Source organism: Liolophura sinensis, chromosome 6 (assembly GCF_032854445.1).
Source record: "Liolophura sinensis isolate JHLJ2023 chromosome 6, CUHK_Ljap_v2, whole genome shotgun sequence".
Taxonomy (NCBI): Eukaryota; Metazoa; Mollusca; class Polyplacophora; order Chitonida; family Chitonidae; genus Liolophura; species Liolophura sinensis.
In genome coordinates, this window is record NC_088300.1 from 39,637,578 (window position 1) to 39,645,321 (window position 7,744).

Below are 7,744 nucleotides of genomic sequence, written 5' to 3' on the forward strand. Positions count from 1 at the left end.
ATACTGTAGTGGGTCCAGCTCTGGTGCTAGCTCTTGTAGCCATGCCAGGAGTCATTGGTGTGTGTCATTACACGAAACAACTATTGATCTCACCAAGCCGTCTCTAACCAGTTACTTGGCGCCTAAAGCAATATTTACTTAGCTGGTTTTCTCTGAGGTTTGATGAGGGACCATGTTGAACTAGATGGCGAAATTGCCTGTACGTTAGGTGCCTTAAGCCTCTTACAGCCTGTCTTCAAGAGATTAAATGAATGTCTGAAACAGACAAATTCCCCAGCGCATTGTTATTTAGACAAACGTGTGAAAATCTCAGCCGTAGTGATTTGGAAATTAATTTAACAGCTTAAGTGTTCGGCAGAGTTATGTCCACGGAGGTGGATGCATATGACCTGGGTGACCCTTGGCCACCTTCGTCTGATGAAGGAAAGCTGAGCTGTTTCTAGCTATCTTTAAATGCGACCAGCAACGTTATGGTATGACGTATTTATTGTTTACAGGGTGTTCTCTTCTTCATCATGTGGTCCATATTTGGATGGCGTATGTGTCGTAGGTTCTGACCACAGGTTGGTCATTTTTGCTTTAAATTCAGCTGAAATTACGGCACCCCATAGCTCATACCTCACCTCCCTAGGTATACATCTTTGGTCTTGTATTTGCCAGTTGATGCCTTCATCCATTCTTACGCTGAATTTGAGTTAATATTACTATGACCAACACTAATCTAACCGCCAAGTGCAGCACTGTTATACCGCAAGACCCATTCCCAGAACAATCAAAAACATCAGTTCCCAAGGAAATATGTATGAAATGGCATATAAATAGTAAACAAAGCTGATACCATGTAAGACCGGGGCAGATATCAGTTTTTATATAATGCAGAAATTCCATAGCATTCAGTTCCAAATTTCAAACTTGGAGTCCTTGGATAATTCCCAAGTCGAATACAGTTATCTCACAGTGTTCCATCATGCACGAATACAGATATCTCACAGTGTTCCATCATACACGAATACAGATATCTCACATTGTATCATCATACACGAATACAGATATCTTAGTGTATCATCATGCACGAATACAGATATCTCAAAGTGTATCATCAGGCACGAATACAGATATCTCACATTGTATCATCATGCACAAATACAGATATCTCAAAGTGTATCTTCATGCACAAATACAGATATCTCACATTGTATCATCATGCACGAATACAGATATCTCACGGTGTATCTTCATGCATGGCTCTACTAATATACAATTCACCACCTTTATTTCAAGCATACATTTATATTTTGCTTTAATTTGTTTCTACTTATGCTATTTTCTGTGCTTAACCTACTGTCAGACAATTTCACACATCATATGAGGATGACGTACATTTGCACTAAACGTTACTCTTGCGGCTGTCTGGGAATACAACACCATAAATATCATACATTTTCACACAGTGATTCCAAATTTGGTAAACCTGCTCATACTGGGATGAGGTATACATGTACCGGTACTTACAAATTTTGTATACCTGCTCACACTGGGATGAGGTATGCAAGTACCGTTACTTGCAAATTTGGTGTACCCACTCATAATGGGATGACGTATACATGTACCGGTACTTACAAATTTGTGTACCTGCTCATACTGGGATGAGGTATACATGTACCGGTTCTTACAAATTTGGTGTACCTGCTCACACTGGGATAAGGTATGCAAGTACCGGTACTTACAAATTTGGTGTACCTGCTCATACTCGGATGAGATATACATGTACCGGTACTTACAAATTTGGTGTACCTGCTCATACTCGGATGAGATATACATGTACCGGTGCTTACAAATTTGGTGTACCTGCTCACACTGGGATAAGGTATGCAAGTACCGGTACTTACAAATTTGGTGTACCTGCTCACACTGGGATAAGGTATGCAAGTACCGGTACTTACAAATTTGGTGTACCTGCTCACACTGGGATAAGGTATGCAAGTACCGGTACTTACAAGTTTGGTGTACCTGCTCACACTGGGATAAGGTATGCAAGTACCGGTACTTACAAATTTGGTGTACCTGCTCACACTGGGATAAGGTATGCAAGTACCGGTACTTACAAATTTGGTGTACCTGCTCACACTGGGATAAGGTATGCAAGTACCGGTACTTACAAGTTTGGTGTACCTGCTCATGCTGGGATGAGGTATACATGTACCGGTACTTACAAATTTGGCGTACATGCTCACACTGGGATGAGGTATGCATGTACCGGTACTTACAAGTTTGGTGTACCTGCTCATACTTGGATGAGATATACATGTACCGGTACTTACAAATTTGGTGTACCTGCTCACACTGGGATGAGGTATGCATGTGCCGGTACTTACAAATTTGGTGTACCTGCTCACACTGGGATGAGGTATGCATGTGCCGGTTCTTACAAATTTGGTGTGCCTGCTCACACTGGGATGAGGTATGCATGTACCGGTACTTGCAAATTTGGTGTACCCACTCACAATGGGATAACGTATACATGTACCGGTACTTACAAATTTGTGTACCTGCTCACACTGGGATGAGGTATACATGTACCGGTTCTTACAAATTTGGTGTACCTGCTCACACTGGGATGAGGTATGCATGTGCCGGTACTTAAAAATTTGGTGTACCTGCTCACACTGGGATGAGGTATGCATGTACCGGTACTTACAAATGTGGTGTACCTGGTTACACTGGGATGAGGTATGCATGTACCGGTACTTACAAATTTGGTATACCGGCTCATGCTGGGGTGAGGTATACATGTACCGGTACTTACAAATTTGTGTACCTGCTCACCCTGGGATGAGGTATGCATGTGCCGGTACTTACAAATTTAGTGTACCTTCTCGCACTGGGATGAGGTATGCATGTACCGGCGCTTACAAATTTGGTAAGTATCGAGAAAATGGCGAAAAAATGAAAGTCGGTTGATACAGGACCTTACTTTTTTACCTGATTTTTTTTGCAAAAGCAAAACTGCTAAACCTTCTGAGATATAATGTGCGTGTAACACCCACTTCTTGTTCACTTATAAGATGACGGCTAGCTTTACGGGTACAGCATACCTGCGTGCCCGAGGTTAATTGTGCGCCTTTGGAAGATACGCACAAAATTGGCCGCTTGTGACGTACATGATTTTGAATTCATGTTGGTTGAAGACAAACAGACCAACAGACAGCTATCGCTATCGAAGGCCAAGATTTAACCTGAACCTCGACTGCCAACGATTGAGTGTCGCGTACAGCATCCTTGAGCCACACCCCCTCCGTAAAGGGTTTGCTAAACGACCTGGTACTTTAAGGCAGAAAATAAGCCCCACAGAGATACGATAAGAAATAGCAAATTTCAAAGTACCAGTACAAGGCATGCTGTAAATTTCCGAATCAGAAATAAAAAAACTGGGTTGAAGTACTCATAAAAGTTTCATGGCCATAAAAGAAATGGTTGCTTAAAAATAACCCGCCAAATATGCACTCTCGATCACAACTGCAAATTTTTAGTTTAGTCAAGGCACTGTGTTTTGAATTTACACTATGAAGATCAACGTTAACCAGAGAAATATTTTTACTTTTTTTATATTATTTTTTTTCTATATGCTCTCAAACATTCTTTTGGTTGATGTTTGTCTTCATATATAAAACATAAACTTGATAATGTCATCAGTTTTGGCAAGTTAAACTCTGTATTTCTGCCGTAGTATCTCAGGCATCCTTCATAACACAATCAGCTAGCTAAATCACTGTCGAGAAGAGTTCGAATCTTTGAGGGGTTTTTTATCTTTGGAAACATGCTTTTGTGTGCGTAAATATATACACTGTCCTGCTTCTGCGTAACGGAATTATAAGGCTGAAAGTTACATTTCTTTAACTACTTGGTGCATAGCTGCTTGCTCAAGAACTTTTCATACAGTTACATTTCCTGTGAACTAATTTTCCCCACCCCGCAGTATCTAATGCTAAAACAAACATTCCAGTGTGACTGGACTAGGCTAACATTTTTTGATTTTATAACAGCAAAATAAGTGTAAAACAGAACTGAAAAAGAAGTGGCCTTATGAGAGTGTCAGCAGTTATCTCAGTTGAATTGGAACTATGAAAAAGAACAAATGTGATTATAGAGATGTCTGATATGAATCTCTGCTAGCTTGTGCATTATCATCGCGATTCCACGGTTTTTATGTGTTAGGTTCTCTCCGATAACGTGACTCAGAAAAAGAAGCTTATGCTCAGCCTTGGTTATCTTTTTCCCATCTTTGTGGAAAGGTCACCAAAACGAAAGATGAGGGTTTGTGCATTTCCAGCTTTGTCTTCCGAAAATAAAAATTCGATGATAAAGCAAACATGATATGTTTGTTTGTGTTCGTTGTGGTATGTGTTATTTCGACAATTTGATTGGTCTTCTTAGTCATGTATGCAATTACACCAGTGTGATGGTGTTCGTTTGTCATTCTTGCATTCTAATCAGACTCGTTTGTGCTCTTTTGTGATATGAGCAATCCCAGCAGTGCGACTGACGGGTGTTGACACAATAGTTTGTGTTCGTGTGTAGCACGGGCAGTCTCAGTAGTTTGTGTCCGTGTCTAGTACGGTAGTGCTAGCAATTTGTGTTCGTGTGTAATACAGGCAGTCCCAGGAATTTGTTTGCGCTCGTGTGTAGTACGGGCAGTCTCAGAAGTTTGTTTGTGTCCGTGTGTAGTACGGGCAGTCCCAGCAGTTTGTTTATGTCCATGTGTAGTACGGGCAGTCCCAGCAGTTTGTTTGTGTCCGTGTGTAGTACGGACAGTCCCAGCAGTTCGTTTGTGTCCATATGTAGTACGGGCTGTCCGAGGAGTTTGTTTGTGTTCGTGTGTACTACAGGCAGTCGTAGCAGTTTGTTTGTGTTTGCGTGTAGTACAGGCAGTCCCAGCAGTTTACTGTGTTCGTGTGTAGTACGGGCAGTCTCAGCAGTTTGTTTGTGTCCGTGTGTAGTACGGGCATTCTCGGCAATTTGTTTGTGTACTCAGCAGTCCCAGTAGTTTGTGTTCATGTGTAGTGCAGGCATCCCCAGCAGTGTGTTTGTGTCCGTGTGTAGTGCAGGCATCCCCAGCAGTGTGTTTGTGTCCGTGTGTAGTACAGACAGTCCCAGCAGTTTGTTTGTGTCCATGTGTAGTACGGGCAGTCCGAGGAGTTTGTTTGTGTTCGTGTGTACTACGGGCAGTCGTAGCAGTTTGTTTGTGTTTGCGTGTAGTACAGGCAGTCTCAGCAGTTTGTTTGTGTCCGTGTGTAGTACGGGCATTCTCGGCAATTTGTTTGTGTACTCAGCAGTCCCAGTAGTTTGTGTTCATGTGTAGTGCAGGCATCCCCAGCAGTGTGTTTGTGTCCATGTGTAGTGCAGGCATCCCCAGCAGTGTGTTTGTGTCCGTGTGTAGTACAGACAGTCCCAGCAGTTTGTTTGTGTCCATGTGTAGTACGGGCAGTCCGAGGAGTTTGTTTGTGTTCGTGTGTACTACGAGCAGTCGTAGCAGTTTGTTTGTGTGCGCGTGTAGTACAGTCAGTCCTAGCAGTTTACTGTGTTCGTGTGTAGTACGGGCAGTCCCAGCAGTTTGTTTGTGTTCGTGTGTAGTACGGGCAGTCTCAACAGTTAGTTTGTTTTCGTGTGTAGTACGGGCAGTCGCAACAGTTTGTTTGTGTCCGTGTGTAGTACGGGCAGTCCCGGCAGTTTGTTTGTGTTTGCGTGTAGTACAGGTAGTCCTAGCAGTTTGTTTGTGTTTGCGTGTAGTGCAGGCATTCCCAGCAGTTAGTTTGTGTTCGTGTGTAGTACAGACAGTCCCAGCAGTTTGTTTGTGTTCGTGTGTAGTGCAGGCATTCCCAGCAGGCTGTTTGCGTTTGCGTGTAGTACTGGCAGTCCCAACAGTTTGTTGTGCCGTGTGTAGTACGCGCAGTCTCAGCAATTTGTTTGTGTTCGTGTGTACTACGGGCAGTCCCAGTAGTTTGTGTTCGTGTGTAGTACAGGCAGTCCCGGCAGTTTGTTTGTGTCCGTGTGTAGTACAAGCAGTCCCGGCAGTTTGTTTGTGTCCGTGTTTAGTACGGGCAGTCCCAGCAGTTTGTTTGTGTCCGTGTGCAGTACGGACTGTCCCAGCAGTTTGTTTGTGTCCATGTGTAGTACTGGCAGCCCCAGCAGTTTGTTTGTGTTCGTGTGTAGTACTGGCAGCCCCAGCAGTTTGTTTGTGTTCGTGTGTAGTACAGACAGTCCCAGCAGTTTGTTTGTGTTCGTGTGTAGTGCAGGCATTCCCAGCAGGCTGTTTGCGTTTGCGTGTAGTACTGGCAGTCCCAACAGTTTGTTGTGCCGTGTGTAGTACGCGCAGTCTCAGCAATTTGTTTGTGTTCGTGTGTACTACGGGCAGTCCCAGTAGTTTGTGTTCGTGTGTAGTACAGGCAGTCCCGGCAGTTTGTTTGTGTCCGTGTGTAGTACAAGCAGTCCCGGCAGTTTGTTTGTGTCCGTGTTTAGTACGGGCAGTCCCAGCAGTTTGTTTGTGTCCGTGTGCAGTACGGACTGTCCCAGCAGTTTGTTTGTGTCCATGTGTAGTACTGGCAGCCCCAGCAGTTTGTTTGTGTTCGTGTGTAGTACTGGCAGCCCCAGCAGTTTGTTTGTGTTCGTGTGTAGTACGGGCAGTCCGAGGAGTTTGTTTGTGTTTGTGTGTAGTACAGGCAGTCCCAGCAGTTTGTTTGTGTTCGTGTTTAGTACGGGCTGTCCCAGCAGTTTGTTTGTGTCTGTGTGCAGTACGCGCAGTCTCAGCAGTGTGTTTGTGTTCGTGTTTAGTACGAGCAGTCTCAGCAGTTTGTTTGTGTCTGTGTAATACGGCAGTCCCAGCAGTTTGTTTGTGTTCGTGTGTAGTACGGGCAGTCTCGGCAGTTTGTTTGTGTTTGTGTGTAGTAAAGGCAGTCGCAACAGTTTGTTTGTGTCTGTGTGTAGTACGGGCAGTCCCAGCAGTTCATTTGTGTTTGCGTGTATTACTGGCAGTCTCAGCAGTTTGTTTGTGTCGGTGTGTAGTACAGACAGTCCCAGCAGTTTGTTTGAGTCCGTGTGTTGTGCGAGCTCTCTCCGCAGTTTGTTTGTGTTCGTGTGTAGTACGGGCAGTCGCAACAGTTTGTTTGTGTCCGTGTGCAGTACGGACAGTCCCAGCAGTTTGTTTGTGTCCATGTGTTGTGCGCGCTCTCTCAGCAGTTTGTTTGTGTTCGTGTGTGGTACAGGCAGTCGCAACAGTTTGTTTGTGTCCGTGTGTAGTACGGGAAGTCCCAGCAGTTTGTTTGTGTCCGTGTGTTGTGCGCGCGCTCTCAGCAGTTTGTTTGTGTCCGTGTGTAGTACGGGCAGTCCCAGCAGTTTGTTTGTGTTTATGGTAGTACTCGTCTTTAACAATTAACCGATATGTTTACGCAACAGGTTACTTTTTTGTCTATAATCAACGTAAGTAAATGAGAAGCCGCTTACATCAAAATCAGCATATTAATGTAATCATTTATCTCTTTTAGTTACTGTGACTGTTCAACTCTTATATACATAGTTTTTGAAATGCTCCAGAAATTCCCTTTCCCACACAACAAGTACGGCTTATTCTATTATACATAAAAGGTTTCTACATTTATTTTCCATGAGAATGCCCGCAAGAAACTTATGCTGGAATTCCTGCTCAAGTTTGTACTTGTGTCCGTCTCTGCGACAGCAGGGACAGCTCCCT